This window comes from Silene latifolia, chromosome Y, assembly GCF_048544455.1.
Source record: "Silene latifolia isolate original U9 population chromosome Y, ASM4854445v1, whole genome shotgun sequence".
NCBI classification, from domain to species: Eukaryota; Viridiplantae; Streptophyta; class Magnoliopsida; order Caryophyllales; family Caryophyllaceae; genus Silene; species Silene latifolia.
Genome location: NC_133538.1, coordinates 170,585,384 through 170,604,410, shown reverse-complemented (window position 1 = coordinate 170,604,410; position 19,027 = coordinate 170,585,384). Strand labels below are relative to the sequence as shown.

At 40.1% G+C, this 19,027-nt stretch overlaps 1 pseudogene; it reads right to left on the bottom strand.

Annotated features, from left to right (window-relative positions):
* The window catches only part of LOC141629409 (limonoid 21-O-acetyltransferse-like), a 56,202-nt pseudogene extending 37,600 nt beyond the window's left edge, over nt 1-18,602 (bottom strand).
* Nucleotides 18,603-19,027: the final 425 nt, after the last annotated feature.

Below are 19,027 nucleotides of genomic sequence, written 5' to 3'. Positions count from 1 at the left end.
TCTGTCTATCAGGAGGAGGAGCTTGTTGTTGCGGTGGCCAAATGAATTGAGGCCTTTGATAGCCTCGTTGATAAAGTGGATGTGGCGGCGCAATTGCAAAAGGTTGACTAGTTTGTCTATACTGCTTGAACGCATAGACCTCGTCGTTTCCCGCTAAGCAAACAACTGCATTGTACCCAGCAGCACCACATCTCCCGCAGTAAACCACCTGCTGCGCCATAGAATGGAACATAGGTGGAAGGTCAAAGGTACTCAAGCCTTCCCTTTGACGATCGTTTACCTAGAACTGTCGAGGTAGGATCTGTAGGACCTATCAAAACAGCACTAAAGAAAAAGATGAGAACGGCCTCAAGGGATAAACCCCTTGAGGCTAAAGACAGACAAAAATAAACAGGTAAAAAAAATAGTTGCCTCCCCGGCAACGGCGCCAAAATTTGATATCGTCGTTTCAGTACCAAAAATAAATACCTAAGTACTACTAACAGAAGTCAGCGGTAGGTAGGGTCGATCTCCACAGGGAGGCGGTCACTATCTACTTGTCAATTCGATCCGTCTACGGTCACAATTTGGGGGTTGGAGTGTTGTTACTAAACTAATGAAGGCAAGGCAAGGGATGAAGTAAGATAGAAATCAAAAGAGAGAAAAATGTCAGGATGTCGGGTTATCGTGATAGATGCACAGGTCAGCTAAAAATAGGTCAGTTAATCTAATGTGAGAAGGGTAAATGAAAGGTCCTTCCGGTCCGCTATCCGCCCTAAAATAAAACTAGCTTAGCTTCCGCCCTCACTAGTGTAGTCTATTGCTCATAACAGGTCTATTCATTCCAATCTTCCGATCTAGGATTGAAGTTAACCATATTAACTAGTTCAATTGCATGCATTCAACCAAATGATTATAATTAAATTGTTAATGAAACAATTCTCACATAAAATCTCCTAACCAATTAAAGCATCATCGCTATACTACCATGACTCCCCTAATCATAGCATTAGGGAATTAGCTACGCATAAATATAAATAAATCAAGAACAAGAGGTAAAAAAAATAATAACCATTGCAAATTAAAGAGAGTAAAGAAAGAATTACTAGTTAAGATCCGGAGTAAAGAGAGGCGAGAACAAAGTAGCAGCAATTAAGAGAGAAAAACAGTGTTTTAAGAGTGTATGAGATGTAAAAGGAGTGTTGATGACCTAATCCCGACTTCCTTTATATAGAAAAGTTATTATGAACATAAAATAAACCTAACACGGGATAAAAATCCAGAGTATATAAGCTAGTCACTCGATCGAGCAACTTTATATCACTCGATTGAACAAATCTAAGCTAAAACCATCTCGATCGAGTACTTTAGGTACTCGATCGAACACTATCAAAAAAGCCCCATTTGATCGAGATGAAAAAGGACTCGATCGAACAAGATAGTACTCGATCGAGGACTTAAACTACTCGATCGGACACAATAGTACTCGATCGAGTGGTTTCCAGCGCACAATTCCTGCTTCGTGCATTGAACTTCAAACGACCGCCATTTCATCGTTAGTTGGGCAAACAGGGCGTTTTCAATGGCGTTGGAAATTTAAGAGGACAAGCTTTCATCTCATGTTGGAATCACCTGAAAATCTGTGATAGAACTTGAGATATGGCTCTTCAAATTAGGCACTAGCAATTTGAAGTTCTTCCTTTGCTCGCCTTGCTAACTTACTTCTTTGCGCATCTCAAAATAGTAGTCTTAAGGCTGCGACTCAACTCATCTCCTAAATGCATGCATAAGGACATGTTTGAGGCTTGATTATGCTCCTTTCCGATTCATACCAGTAAATAATATAAGAGAAACCAAAGTAGACAATTCGGGGAACATTTGTAGCTAAACACTACACAAAATGCAATGAAATACGTGCAAATAAAGTACAAAATACCTATATAAAATGGACGCATCACCAAGCCATCATGATGAATATCAGGGATACCTACCAGGTCACAATCACTGAAAGTGATTTTTGGGACATGATCCGGTTTGCAGGGTGATGTGATCCTTGGCATCCTAGCTTTCTTTTTTGCTGTTGAACTAGTCAAGCCGCAGATTTATGACCCACCAGATATGAATTTTACTTCATAGATTGGGGGTGGTGGAGGAAGGCTGTGATCCTGCTTGTGTTCCTGGTTCTCTTTGGCTTGGTCTGCATTCCTTCCTTTCTTCTTGATCAGGTCTTTCAGGTATCCATATTTCAGCAGATAAGCCACTTCTTTCCTCAAGGTGAAGCAGTCATCCGTTGTGTGTCCAACGTCCATGTGGAATTCGCACCATTTAGAATTATCTCTCCTAGGGTTAGGATTTTCCAACTTTCTGGGCCATCTGACCACTAGTCCCATGTTGTTAAGCCTTTGGATTAACCCTACAATATCAACACTGAAGTTATGCTCAGAAATAGGTGGAAAACTTTTAGCCTTACCTTGATACTAATGTACCAGGTTGATCAGGTCTTTCAGGTATCCATATTTCAGCAGATAAGACACTTCTTTCCTCAAGGTGAAGCAGTCATCCGTTGTGTGTCCAACGTCCATGTGGAATTCACACCATTTAGAATTCTCTCTCCTAGGGTTAGGATTTTCCAACTTTCTGGGCCATCTGACCACTAGTCCCATGTTGTTAAGCCTTTGGATTAACCCTACAATATCAACACTGAAGTTATGCTCAGAAATAGGTGGAAAACTTTTAGCCTTACCTTGATACTAATGTACCGGGTTGACTTCTGAATGGTCTGGCCTGGAATATGGAGTAGGTCTGTAATTGTTCCCTTTGTTGCTTTTCCTATTGCTCTTTTCATTGTCTTTTGGTCCACTGGATGATCCGAGTTTGTAGCTCTTGTCTTCTTCCAGCCTGATAAAAGGAAGGGTTTAAGCCTGGACATCTTCGAAGGTATGGCAGGGATACTTATTGAGCTCGTTGTATAAGTCACTATGAGGTAGCAACCCCTGCCTGAATGCTTCCACGGCTGTTCCAACGTCACACCTGGGAATAGATACTTTTTCTTTGTTGAATCTTGCAAGGAATGTCCTGAGAGCTTCATCAGGCTTCTGTGTAATCCTGTAAAGATCACTGGATCGCTTCTCTAACTCCCTGCTACCCGCAACTTGCTGGTTGAAGTTGTTGATCAGGTTGGCAAAAGAATGGATGCTCCCAGTTGGCAGGTTGATGTAACATTGTAGAGCAGGTCCTGTCAGGGTTGTTCCAAATCCCTTATGTAACACCCGAGAATTTCTCATTTCGACAATTAAAATTTATTTAACCGTTTAATTGATTTATCGTATATTTTTAAATTATTTAATTTAATTAATTCATTTTAAAACATAATTTTTATTAAGGCTATAATTTTAAGGCTTAATTTATATAAACATAAATATTTTGTCGGATAGTATTAATAGGGATAATAATAGTAATTTTCCGTCTTAAATTATAAGTGTATTTCCGTTAGCAAGATCGTTGCATTTCTATTATAAAGCTGTTTCTTTCGGACCAACCCGATTCCGACGACACACTCTCTTACCCTCTAACTTAATGATTATTATTATTATTATTATTATTATTATTATTATTATTATTATTATTATTATTATTATTATTATTATTATTATTATTATTATTATTATTATTATTATTATTATTATACTCCACCCGTCCCCTCTCTCCACCTCACTCACTCCCTTTCTTTTTTTTCGACTAAAACGCAGTACACCACAATCTTTGAGCAGAGCTTCAGTACACCATTTTCGTCACCTCCAACCCCAGATCCCGCCTCCATTCTCAACCAAATTCGATAAATTTTACACCAATAGCTTCCTCATCTCGTCCTCCTTCTCTGTATGTAAGAAAGAGCCAACCTTTCGTCCTATTTCAGAGTGACCGTCTTACAAGGGATTCGGATTTTGGTCTACTTTCTTTCATTTTTGGGTTTAAGGTCATCCTTGGGCGATTCCTCACTCGTTTAGGAGAGAAAAAAGGTAACGGTGATAGGTTTCTCGACAAATGTCGAAATTTCCGTTTTTGTGTCGCTTGTTGCGTTCTTGCTTGATAAAGCTTGATTCTTTTTACTTTCCCCTATTTGTATGCTCAATTTTATCGCATCAACTCTGTCTTTTGCTCGGATTCGCTCGTTGTTATTCGTGAGGTCGCGGTGTTAATTCCCGTCTCCAAATATCGTATGAATCGAACTGTTTTACATGGATTTTCGAGTTATGTTAAGTTAAGCTTGGTGAGTGTTATTCATGTTTAGCTGCGTTTTATTTTCGTCTCAATCCTACTTTATATTCCATCTGGAAACTTAGCTGGTATGGACTGTCGCTTTTAGTTTGGAACCGCGACAGGGGGTTTTGTGAGCCCTGTTTTGGGGCGTTTTAGTATAGGATTTGGGACTGTTTTGATGCGACTGAGCAGGCGGTTATATGTTGATGGGCGGCTGTTTTATGGGTTGCTTATGAGTTGATAAAAATGTGTGCTTTTACCTTATCATTTCATGTTGGGGTCGTAATTTGGCTAGGTCATATTCTAGGTGTTAAACCCGTCTTTTGGTTGGTGTTGGCCTCGGTTTGGGGACTATGCTGGGGTCGTATGGCCTGGTTGTGCATGGGCTACGGCTTTGTTTGTGAGGATTAAGGTTCGGTTTAGCACGGCTGCAATTGGTCTGTCTTGCAGGTTACTTGTGTAGGTTTTGGTTGGTTTTTTTACAGGTTGTAGATGGGTTGGTTATGCGCATGGTTTACATGGTGCTTTATGTGACTGTTTCTAGGGCGTAAAAGTGACTGATAAGGGACTATTTTATGGCCTGTCTATGGGCTGGTGCGGTGGCCATTGTGGTGTAGATTATGGGTACCTTGAGTCGTAATGTCAACGTATTTGTCGCCTCGAAATGTTGGATATGGGCACGGTTTTAAGTAGTCTTATGGGGCTGTTTTGGATAGTCGGAATAAGGGATGGTATGGACTGTTTTTGGACAGGGTTTGGATGTCATTTTGGATTATGTTGGGTGTCGCGCGATTGTAGAGTAAGATCATCATTCCTTCTTTCCCTTTTATTAAGAGAAGCATAAGTATTGATACATTACTATCTAGAGAATGCCAATACCAGAACGCTAAGACCTTCTAAGTTAGTAATCTTATCATGTTCTTGGTTTGGTTAGCCCTCTTGTCTAGCGAGAAAGCTCAGACCTTATAAGGTAATATAGTTGTGTGGAAATTGGAATTAACAGCTTGTTGGTAGTTATAAGTGATATGATATATGATGAGAACAAATAAAATGAAAAATCAATTATAGAATGGACATTAGGAAGGATCAGCTAAAAAGAAAATAGGAATAAAGATAATCCACTTTCTATCTGATTTCTATAGCATCATTGAGTTAGACCCGATATTATCTGTTGAGAAACATAATTGTTTGTAAGATATTGATTTTCCGTCTCATGCCTTATATAACGTAATTCGTTAAATATCGTCCATTTATATATTTTTCTCACATGAATTATAATTGTGGAATTCATTATTTGATTATTTCATTTATATAGGAAATGACATGTTTCATTTTAAGATGAGTCCAATTCAATTATTTATGTTTTATAAGTAATAAATGGTCTATCTTACATTGGTGTCATTTATAATTCCATTCTTGTTTTGCCCTTTATAAATGGATTGCTTCCATTTCCTTACATTTTTATTCAAGTGACAAATATTGAAGAAATGGGTTACTTATTCATATTCATGAATATAATTTTGGCACGAAATGTCTGACTTGGATTATTATCAGCTCATTACATTAGTAGTTTCTTTACAAGTTGATTCGTATCGCTTGGTTGAGTCATATTCTTTTGATAATGCCTTTATGCTATACCGCATTGCTTTATCTTTACGCCTCTTTCGGGCTGTCCTGGCGATTGTGAGTTTAGCTCACATCTTCCGCCTCTTTCGAAGTGTCCTGCCGATTGTGGGTTCTTGATTTCCGATCTGTCTTCGAGTCTTGGATGCGGACTGTTCTGCCGCATGTCGAATCGGGAACTGTATTGTCCCGAGAGTCTGGCCAGATTTAGACTAGGACTGAGTCTTGGGAGTATGAGTAGTAAAGGTTTTACTTGGTTATAGATATTGGTATTTGTCTTTCAAGGCAAGAGTTATGCCTTGTGTTGTTTGTCTTGGTCCTATCGGATACTAGGGGTGAGCAATAAGCCCTCTAGTTGCGATATGATCGTCGGGATTAATGTTCCCATCCGTTCTTATAGTGAGATGCAAGCCATAAGTATGAATGTGACATTAGTAGCCACGTCCCGTACAATGTTTGCTAAGTGGTTTTCCAAATAATGGCTACAATTTCTATTCTTGTAAATTGCATTGCTTGATCCCTACATAACTATTTCACATGAATAATGAGTCCCCATTATGCTAATATTGATCTATCATATTCCATCGCATTTAATTGGTATGGTTACATATATAAACTTGATGTTCATATCTTTTGTAAGCATATTACATGATTCATCTAATTGAGTTCTTTGTTGTGTTCATTTTGACATTTTGTGGCTGGGAGAACCTTGAATTACTCCCCACAGACTGTGGCGTTCATGTTTACATGAATGGCAGTATTAGTTGGTGCATCTATGGGGTTAAGACATGTGTGAGCTAGCGAGTACCTTGGCCTTGTAGTCGGTTTATTAGGATTCCTTAGACTCACCTTTTATTGTATTGTCATTCGAGGGATATATTTTCCCTCACCTTTGACTATCGCGTTTGTATAATTTAATCTTTATTTCCGCATTCTTTATTTGTGTTTTGTATTTTAATGAACCCGCGCTTTAAATTTTAAAAGTTTGAAAAATCTCCTACTTTCCGCTTAAATTTATAAGTTATGTTTTCCCCGTTATCGCGGGGTGTCACACCTTACACATGCAAACTTGTCTGAACTCGCTGGGAATGGATGCTGCTAACATTTTTTGTTTGTAAAGGGCCACATGATTTTTTGGATCCGTGGTTCCATCATAGATTTTAATATACGGGACCACAATTTTTTTTGGGCAAGTCCACCTTTGCTATTTCGTCTATGAAAGGCGAATCAGCATAGCTATCAGGGACAGCTTCTTCTAAACTGGCAGGTACTCCAGGTATCTTGTCGAATTTTTCATTGAGCTTCTTGATTTCCTGGACTACTGCCACCATGATGGCTGCTGCAGACTCATCAGGTTTTCCATCGTCATTTTTTGGCTCACCATCTTTATCAGCATTGACGAATTTAGAACCACTTGGGCTCCCAAAACTAGAAAAATCAATGTTTTTGATAATTGATGCAAACGGTGTTCCTGGCTGGAATCTAGAGCCTGCTCCTTGGGTTTTTTCTAATTTTTGTTTCAAAGCTGACTCGGATTCTCATAATTGTAGGATTTCAGCCTCAGTTTGGGCTACTTTTTCTTTCAAGCTTTCCAACTCAGCTACTTGTTGGAGGGCTGAATTCAATTGTTCTTCAACGGGAGGCTGGGCCATTTTTGTAGGACATTTGAATTTTTGTAAGATGAGGAAAAAAGATTTAAAGAGCTGGATACCCCACGGTGGGCGCCAATTGTTCTGGGTGGATTTTGCGCAGGGCGAAATCAGGTCAGGGAAGATTTAGGTAGGGTTAACTAGCTCTAGTTAGTCTGTAAATCAGGTCGTCAGGGTAAAACGCAAAAGTGAAAGTATAATAGAAACAACAATAATAAGACAAAGACTTTTGTACGTGGAAAACCAAGGGCACCAAGCCAGGAGAGGATTTCACTAATATATTGAGTATTTAGCACAATGGGACGTAATTATCTCAAAAGTTGTGTAAGAATATTGTATGCTAGAGTTTGTCTTGTATATCTCTCCCTCAAATGATTTCCAAATGCTTCTTATATAATCATCTGCTGAACGGCTGGTCTTAGACCCAAATTAGCCTGGTCTGACTGTAATTTAGCCTGATCCTGTTAGGCTGAATGAAGCAACCAAGGACCGGACAAATCCAACTACTATTTGGCAGTCGAAGGGAACCACAAAATAAGCAAGCTACTAAACCCTAGAAGAAAAGCCCGATGGTAAGTGCGAGAATAGCCTGGGGGATACTTAAGTAGGCTGGATCAAGTTGAAGAGCAACAAGACAGTTATATAAAGATAAATGCTCACATCCTATTCTCAAGGAAGACCAAGTCTAACTATAAGACTACATCATTCCCATGAATCAAGACGTGCAAAAGGAGAAAAGCTAAAAGATTAGTTAGAGAAGAACGCGTCAACCGGATTAATAGGGAATGTGCCCTATTAATCAGGTAACAGCTCCGACAATTGAGAAGAACGTTAAGATTGAATACAACGTTAATATTTGTAGAACTATAAATAGCATGATCTAGCATTTGTAAAGACATTCATTATTCATTAGTTATTTATAATTTATCTCTCACTATTTCCTGAATATTCAATTATATACACGAGTTTGTACTCAGCTTATCAAAATAATACGAGTGATATTCTTTATACTTAGTCCTTCCTTGTTATTTACTCATAATGTTATTCCAAACTTATAGAACTAGATACCCTAATTACTCTATAATCAAGCCGGATCCTTTCAGGGAAAATCCTGCTAAAACAATTGGCGCCCACCGTAGGGGCATCTAGTTCATTAATCAAAAAATTCCTTTTGTCATTCTTCATTTAATATTCACATACAAAAATGGTAGAACTCACCCCAGAACAACAATTGGCGGCTGCCTTGGCTAAAATCAAAGAGTTGGAGACAATTCAAGAAAAGGCACCCAAGCGGAAGAGAAATCATGATCAAGGAATCTGAGTCTAACCTGAAGAAAAAATTGGAAAATCAGGCTTCAGGCTCCAAGACCAGATTCAAACCAGGAACCCCATTGTCATCCATCATCAAAAACATTGACTTTTCCAATTTTGGAACTCCGGAGAAGGATACCCCATCCGGCACTCAAATCATTCCCAATGATGAAACAAACAAAATTGAAGCAGCAATAATGATGGCTATGCTTCAGGAAATTCAAAAACTCCACAACAAAATAGAAAATATACCAGGAGTGCCAGACCCTGTGGCTGAAGTACAAGTTGACAGCTTCACTGATTCACCCTTTGTAGATGAAATTGCAAAAATTGATCTCCCCAAGAAATTTACCGTCCCATCCATGAGAGCTTATGATGGAACGTCTGATTCACAAAATCAGGTTACCATATTCAAAGAAAAGATGTTGGCTGCCTCAATGCCCAGTGAACTCAGGCAGGTCTGCATGTGTAAAGGCTTTGGTACAACCCGATCGAGCAAAGATTACAATGGTTCATCAATCTCCCAAATGGAAGTATCAAGAATTTTGCAGAACTGGTCAATGCCTTCAATCAACAATTCGCAAGCAGCAGAGACATGGCCAAGAGACCCAGTAACCTGTTCAGGGTAAAGCGACTTCCTGAAGAATCTCTCAAAGAATTCCTGGCAAGATTTGTCAAAGAGAAGGTATCCATTCCCAGGTGTGATGAAGAGACAGCGGTAGAAGCCTTCAGGCAAGGAGTCCTGCTTGACAGTGACATCTATGCAGACTTAACCAAAAAAGCATGCCCAACCTTTGCAACTGTTCAATCCATCGCCTTAGAACATGTCAGATTGGAGGAAGATCTCAACTTCAGAACAAACGCGTCCGGAGGAAAGCAAGGCTATGGACACACTAACAGGAAAAGCTCCTACCAGAAAGGAGGCAACCCCAGATCAGCACCCTATTACAGGCCTGAATGATCTAAAGTCAACATGGCTCAAGAACACAAAGGTAACCTTTCTAGCCTACCAACTATTCCTGAATATAACTTCTCTATAAATACTGCAGGATTAATCAAACGGCTGAAAAGCTTGGGGGACACGGTCAGATGGCCCAAAAAATCCGACAACCCCAGGAAAGATCCAACGAGATGGTGTGACGTCCACCAGGACATCGGGCACACCACAGAAGAATGCATCCAACTCAGGAAACAAGTGGCATACCTCCTAAAGAAAGGTTATCTGAAAGACTTAATCCAGGAGCCAAAGAACAAAGATGAAGGACAAAACAAGGGAGATTCAGGGAACGGGAGAGATCCTCCTCCTCCTCCCCCCATCTATGAAGTCAAGTTCATAAATGGAGGATCAGAAATCTGTGGTCTAACCAGCTCGGCTGCCAAAAGAATATCCAGGGAGTCTAGACTTCAATCCCCTCTTAGATCTAAGTCATTACCTGTTATTACTTTTGATGACTCAGACTTGCAGGGAATATCATATCTACACCATGACAGCTTGGTAATTACCATGCAAATTGGCACAGCTAAGGTATCAAGAATCCTGGTAGACGGGGGCAGTTCAATCAATTTGGTGATGCTTGACGTCCTCAAAACTATGAAGATAGATGAAGAGAAAATCATCAAAAAATCCAGCGTCCTAGTTGGGTTCAGCGGAGAAACAAAGAACACCCTGGGAGAAATTAGCCTGCCAACCTATGTGGAATGCGTGGCTTCCTATGAAAGATTCGGGGTAATGGATTGCCTATCCTCATATAACTTAATCCTGGACAGACCATGGATCCACAACGTCAAAGCAATCCCATCAACATACCATCAATGTGTGAAAATACCAACCGAATGGGGGATAACCACCATAAGGGGAGAACAAAGGACGGCTCAGGAATGCTACACCCAGGCTTTGAAACCCTCAAAGTCAGGTAAGTCCCTTGCATAGCACTTAAAGTCACCTGTTAGGAAAGAATATATTGCACAATCATAGATGGAAACAGGAGAGGTCATTCTAGACCCAGAATTCCCTGACAAGAAGGTACTTGTAGGGTCCGATGCACCAGACTCGGTCAGACCCAATCTGGTCAGCTTTCTCAAAACTAAAATGTCTTGTTTTGCTTGGTCACATTTTGATACGACTGGTATAGATGCTGATATTATAACCCATAAGTTAAATATTGACAAATCCTTTAAGCCTGTACAACAAAAAAGAAGAAAATTTGCTGCAGAGAGGCATGAAATCATCAACCAAGAAATTGACAAGCTATTGGACATAGGAATGATCAGGGAAGTAATGTACCCCGACTGGCTTGCAAATGTAGTAGTCGTCCAAAAGAAAAACGGCAAATGGAGAGTCTTTGTAGACTACACCGACCTAAAGAAGGCCTGCCCCAAAGATCCATTTCCCCTGCCACACATTGATGCAATGGTGGATGCCACTGCAGGCCACGAGATGTTAACATTCATGGATGCCTCCAGTGGATTCAACAAAATAAAGATGCACCTGCAGATCGGAAAGTACGACTTTCATCACTAAAAGAGGAATATCTTGTTATCTTGCTATGCCCTTTGGATTAAAAAATGCAGGTGCAACCTATCAAAGGTTAGTCAACATGATGTTCAAAGATCAAATAGGAGATACCATGGAAGTCTACATAGACGACATGGTAGACAAGTCAAAAAAGGCAGAAGACCACGTCAAAGACACGGAAGTAGCCTTCCAAATCGGAGAAATTCAATATGAAGCTCAATCCACGAAATGCCATTTTGGAGTCTCGTGAGGCAAATTCTTGGGCTATATGGTGACAAAAAGAGGAATAGAAGCCACCCCTGAACAGATCAAAGCCATCCTGGAGCTAGAACCACCAAAGACAGTCAAAGACATACAAAAGCTTACTGGAAGAATAGCGAACTGAACAGGTTCATTTCAAGATCGTCGTAAAGGTGCAAATCATTCTATAATCTGCTAAGGAAAAACAAAGACTTTCAATGGACCCCGATCATCAGTCGCCTTTGAAGACCGAAACATATCTATCCTCTCCTCCCTTCCGACAAAACCGATCAAAGATGAACCCCGACGAAGATACTGTCAATCACGGAAATCGCTTGTCGTGCGATCCTGGTCAAAGAAGCGGACGGACAACAACACCCCGTCTATTACGTAAGTAAAAGTCTATGGGATGCAGAGATCAGGTATGGCCTGCTTGAAAAATACGTTTTAGCTTTAATTATGAGTTGCACAAAATTAAGACCATACTTTGAAAGCCACCCTATAATAGTCGGAACCAATCTTCCTATCAAGTCTGTACTTAGGAAACCGTAATTGTCCCGGACGAATGTGCAAATGGTCATCCAAACTAAGCACATACAACATAACATTTGAACCAAGGATGACAATTAAGTCACAAGCACTAGCAGACTTTGTGGGTGATTTTAGTCCGACCCTAGAACCCGACCTAATAAAAGAAGTAAATAGATCGACCAACGACCAAACAGGACCTAGAATGGACTCTATTTGTCGATGGTGCAGCCAACATGAGGGGCACAGGCCTGGGGGTAGTACTAAAATCGCCACAGGGGGATAAGATAGTACAAGCTATAAGCTGTGCATTTGAAGCTACCAACAATGAGGCAGAATATGAAGCCATAATAGCTGGATTAAAGGTATGTATTGACCTTGGCGTACAAAACCTAAAGGTACGTACTAATTCCCTTCTTATTTCAAACCAAGTAAATGGAGTATATACTGCAAAAGACTCAAAAATGATGCTTTATTTGGAAGTTGTCCAAAATTTAAAATCAAAATTCCGCAATTTTAATATTGACCAAATTCCTAGGGACTTGAATACCCAGGCCGATGCCTTAGCCGGCCTAGGATCCAACTTCAGTCCCCTTGACTTTGATAAAATACCCATCGTAAACTTATTAGAACCTGCAATAAACAAACAAGATGAAAGTTTCCCAATATATATTGCCAATTCATGGACGAAACCTTACTATGATTGGCTACAACAAGGAATCCTTCCCCTAAATAAGCAAGATGCTAGAGCACTCAAAATCAAAGATGCTTCATATACTATTATAAACAACGTGCTTTTTAAGAAATCGCAGGCAGGGCCATACCCCAGATGCCTGGAACCACAAGAAGCTGAACAGATATTATCAGAAATCCATGGAGGATACTGTGGAAATCATAAAGGCAGAAGGAGCCTGGCAAGCAAGGTACTCAGAACAGGTTATTATTGGCCCACTTTGAGGACCGATTGCCTAGAATTCAGCTCTAAATGCGAAGCTTGCCAGATTCATGGACCATATATCCATCAGCCATCTGAGGAACTACATTCCATATCCGCACCCTGGACATTTATGAAGTGGGGCATGGATATAGTAGGGAAACTACCTCAAGGACCCGGACAAAAAGTTTTTATGCTAGCAATGACTGACTACTTCTCCAAGTGGATAGAAGTTGATTCATACAGGCAAGTCAAAGAAAAGGATGTCATAGCATTCATCAAACACAACATCATATGTAGATATGGCATCCCCTCTGAAATAGTATGCGACAATGGCACGCAATTCATGGGAAAAAGAACAGCAGCCTTCTGTGCTCAATGGAACATCAACCTGGTAACTTCCATGCCAGGATATCCAAAAGCTAACGGCCAGGCAGAATCCAGTAACAAAGTGATAATCAGCTGCATAAAGAAGAAGCTAGAAAGAAGGAAAGGCAGATGGGCTGAAGAGCTCCCCTTGGTCCTCCTCGGGGTGTGACAGAACCACGCCTAAAACATCCACAGGCCAAACCCCTTACTCCTTGGTCTATGGATGTGAAGCAGTAATCCCAGCTGAGGTCGACATTCCATCAGCCAGATGCAGCCTGAATACAATAACGAGCAATATACCTCTAATGGAGGAAAACCTGGACTTGACGGAAGAGCTAAGAGATGCAGCCAGCATTAGATTGGCAGCATATCAGCAAAGAGTTGCAAAAAGCTACAACAAGGCTGTCAAAGCTAGAGTATTCAGGGTATGAGACCTTGTTCTCAGAAAAGTTTTTCAAAACACAAAAGAGAAGAATGCTGGAAAATTGGCCCCAACCTGGGATGGTCCCTACCTGATTGACTCAATAGTCGGCCAGGGAGCTTATAGATTACAAACCTTGGACGGCGAAATGATCCCAAGAGCTTGGAATATTGCACACTTAAAACTATTTCACATATAAAATATATCTCCCAGTCCAGGTATAATCTTCATCTTAACATTTCTTCTCTAACCTGATATGAAACTAAATGTATGATATTTGCCATTATATGAATAAATGCCTTATATAATTTCTTCCATTATGTGCCCAAGTACTTGTCAATATTCTCATATTTCCTTTTACCGAGTAGAATCTTCAATATTTGTTTTACATACTACACTTTACTTAAAACAAATTTTAAAGATTGGGGACCACCCCACTAATATCCAACTGATACCCAACTTTCAGTTGCAAAAACATGCCTTAAAATATTGAACTCAATTTAATATAAAAATCTGGAAAACCTTTTCCTGGCTTGTATAACATAGATGGGTCATAAGCCCTCCAGACAGGCAGGGGACATAAACCCTCCAGACAGGCAATAACCCCACCCATAACACAATGAACTGGCCAGATCTAGCGCAAAAAACTGGCCCGATCCAGTCGAACAACTGGCCAAAAACTGGCCCGATCCAGTACGAATCTAAATAGGCTTCGAACCTGTAACCGACTCACAACCATCCACCATTTCCTGATCACGAGATTTCTCCTTGGAAGGAGGAGAATCCACTTCTTCTTCTTGACCCATATTGGCCAAATCAGGATACTGGGTGTCTAGAGTTGTCTCATCCCGATCCGGATCCCAATTAGCCCGGTCAGATTTCGGATCCCTCATAGCATCAACCCGGCCTTTCCCAAAGAATTACTGGGCAGCATCAGCGAGCCGCGCCTCCACTAGCTTCTTTTCAGCACCAAGCTCTTCATTTTTTCTCAGCTGATTCTGCATTGCCTGCTTCTTGGCAGCCAGCTCTTCCTTAGCGTCTTGACTCTTCCTTTCGACCTCTAACTCTTGCCTCGACAACTTTCTCGGCGTTTTTTCGCAGCCACCTCGCAAACCAAAGCGCCCTGGATGCCTCTCTAGCTAACCCCTTGACTAAGATTGAAGTACTACCTCATTACCCCTGCATGTGTGCAGCTCACGGTTAAGTTTATCTAATTTCTCTTCCAAGCCAGATATCCTAGCATGGGCATCCCGAGCAGACAAGCCGTGACCAAACCCGGCGTCAATCCCTACGAGAAAAACAAAAGAAAGTCAATCACCCAAACACAAAGCAACACAAAGAACACATAAATATTGAAAAGTCCCTTTGCAACTAACCTCCTTAGCTTGGGAAACAAAGGGCGTGACCTTTGTCACAAGGGAAGACAAGATATAAACCACTTTAGTAGAAGATTCATTGTCAGATAAAAGCTGGCCGCTCATACCAAAGAGAAAAATAATTTATCTGCGCCGGCAAAGATCCATATCGTCAATCCGAGTAGACACACTTGATTGGCGAGCCTGAATAGGCTCTTTTCTCTCTCTTCTTCTTCGGGAATAACGCTTCGCTCCTCCTTTTGGAAGCCGAACGGCCTCGGTGATACTAGCTCTGGGCGGTTCCGGGGGAGGTGGACATCGAAACCAAAACATCAAGCGTCTTGTCACTCCCACTAGCCTCCGGCTCTTGGGACTGTTCAAAGCAATCCTAGCAACTTGACTTTCAAGTCTTTGGCAGTAAAGCTGGCCAACCTAACAGAAGACCTGAATACTGAATATATAAAGAATATACATAAATATCAGAAGAGAAGCGATAAAAAGACAAAAATCGACATAGAGACATATAGAAGACATGCAGGAAAGAGCAGTGGAGCTAGGCTTGCCTTTGGGTACTTTAACCACTGTCAGCTTAGTCTTCATATACCGAGGCAATAAATCCCTGCCCAGACTAGCAGGCCAAGCGCGCTCATCCTCAGGAATAGAAATAAAATCCTCTATCCTTGAAACAGCCTCCTCGTCATGAGGGTCGAAGTTCCAATCAGGAGCTACAAATATTAGCAAAAATGCACAGGTAAAACTCAAATATCCTAATTTGGTATAATATAAATTGCAAATTAAGAGTACAGGAAACCTACCACTCTCCAAAGGAGGATATCTCAAATAATCAAAGCCCGACCCTAGACTTTCAGTCCGGATAAACAGGAAAGTCTTTGCCCAGCTTTTATCATCTCCAGAGTCCAGGTTAGTGATTAATGGAGACATTTTCGACTTAATTCTCAAATTGAAACGACCAGTAGAAGGATTTTTCATATGATATACTGCCTTTATATCATTAATAGTAATTACAAGTTTATGCTTGGCACATAAATTTTCAATAGAGTGGATAAGTCTCCAAACCATTGGCATGATTTGGAAAGGTGATACTTCCATAGCATGAATAGTATCAATCACTAAAGGAGTAAAAAGTAACTTACAACCTGCCTTGAACGTCCATTCATAAATACAGAACTAACCAGGTGACACCCAATTAGCTCTGACTGGACAAGACTCAGGAATCCAAACTTTAGTCGAATCAGGAATTAATTTTTTCTCCCTTAAAACCCTATCATAGTTCGTTTTCAATAAGTTTTCTTCAGGGAAATAAGGATCCAGAGATTGAAGAGCAGAAAAAATATAGTCTTGATATTTAAAAGCTATAGCACGAGTAGGAGGATCAACTTCAACCACCTCCTCCTCATGGACATCTTTGGGTTCGAGGCTCGATGTGACTTTTCGAGAAGCGGGGGACGCTTTTTGGCTCCCATATCCTTTGTTGTTTTGTTTATCGTGATGAATTTTATTTAATGAGAAATTATAAGTCAGTAAACTAGAGTTCCTGGGAAATAGGGGAGAATTTTAGAGAAGATTTAGCAAGGAAAGTGGAAGAAATTTGGCGAAAGATACACTCATCACAAATACCGTATTTATAGAAGAGGAGTAACGGTGCAAAAACCCTAGAAAACGCAAAACTGTCAGCATGACATCATGCAATTAGCCGTTGCAGTGTTTAACGGTCACTAGAAGTCTAAGAGTCCTTGAATAAATGTGATTCTTTTTATTGTTTAGACTGGTAAATTGACATCTCACCCCTGACCTGATCCAGCACGGGTAAAATGTCAAGGGGCAATTGTTAGGCCCAAATTAGCCTGGTCTGACTGTAATTTAGCCTGATCCTGTTAGACTGAATGAAGCAACCAAGGACCGGACAAATCCAACTACTATTTGGCAGACGAAGGGAACCACAAAATAAGCAAGCTACTAAACCCTAGAAGAAAAGCCTCATGGTAAGTGCAGAATAGCCTGGCAGGATACTTAAGCAGGCTGGATCAAGTTGAAGAGCAACAAGACGGTTATATAAAGATAAATGCTCACATCCTATTCTCAAGGAAGACCAAGTCTAACTATAAGACTACATCATTCCCATGAATCAAGACGTGCAAAAGGAGAAAAGCTAAAGATTAGTTAGAGAAGAACGAGTCAACCGGATTAATAGGAAATGTGCCCTATTAATCGTGTAATGACTCGACAATTGAGAAGAACGTTGAGATTGAATACAACGTTAATATTTGTAGAACTATAAATAGCATGATCTAGCATTTGTAAAGACATTCATTATTCATTAGTTATTTATAATTTATCTCTCACTATTTCCTGAATATTCAATTATATACACGAGTTTGTACTCAGCTTATCAAAATAATACGAGTGATATTCTTTATACTTAGTCCTTCCTTGTTATTTACTCATAATATTATTCCACATTTATAGAACTAGATACCCTAATTATTCTATAATCAAGCCGGATCCTTTCAGGCAAAATCCTGCTAAAACAGCTGGTAAATCTATTCATAAATGCTAAATATTCCGTATTAATTACCCGTAATAATATCCATTATTACGTCCTTAGTTACTGCTTTAATTGCTGAATCTTCCCATTTAATGTTGTGCGCGTAAGCTTCTTATAATATGATCTCCTGGTCTGATATCGTCCTGATATTTTGACCGTTGTCCTCTCCATGGCCTAGCGCCTATCTTCATGTGTCCTGACACCTTCACATCCTGACACCCTGTCAGTTAGTCCAAGGCAAGATATTGATCAGGGATATCTGCGGATTTCCAGGCCCAACACCAGGTACTAGGGAATGACTCTATTGCCTGAGCAAGAAGCAATATCGGACTAACCCCTCATAAAAGTGGACACAGTCCCGCCATCAGTGTTCTTATGTGACCAACAAATCTCTAACGCCATCCCTCCACACTCGAACGTATTGGTTTGAACATTAGCCAATTGTTCATGATCACCAACCACTCTCATGTTTCGAGACTCTATATCAAGCGGAAGCAAGTGTTTTAGGGCATTGGCGTTTGGTCGTTTTAGGAAGTCGTTCAAATGGGTGTTAAATGTGTCATGGAAAATTCAACACCTATGTCATTACAATGAGTCGAGATATAGTCATTTATCATCCCGGCAAAGGGATACAAGTCGGTCAAGAATGGGGAAAGCGATTTCTTGAGGTGTTCAACTCGGTGCCTTGCCTCAATTTTCGAATCACAAGTAGAAGAATGCTATAGAAGCATAGACCGAAGGTGCAAGTTGATCCAAGAGAGAGAGCTTGAAGTTCCTAAGGTGAAGAAGAGTGGGTGATTATGGTTTTATGTATTCCCTACCCAACCTTACAACCTTTATAACATTTGCCATTTTTTATGACTTATTAATCGTAATTCGTATAATAATATCACAAGTTTTGTATAACTAATTAGCAACATAGCCTCTATTTAAAGAGGCGTAATTACTTGTACTCCGTTATATAATACTATTAGTGTGTTACCCGTGCGTTGCACGGATTCTAAAATAATTGACTAAATGTATAATGTGTAAGGACGTTTTAACCTTTATTGTGTAAAGAGGATTGTAAAAAAAAAATTATGCTAACATAATTTTATTAACGATCATTATTGCTTCAACTTGTGATTTTATTAGCTAGACTGATTGACACTTCGATGACAGATTTTTTTCCTTTAAATGGTAGTTTTGAGAGGTGCTTTTTGATAAAAATGATAATTCATTTATAATTTAATTCACATAACATTGCATTACATACAATATGTATACATGTTCTCTCT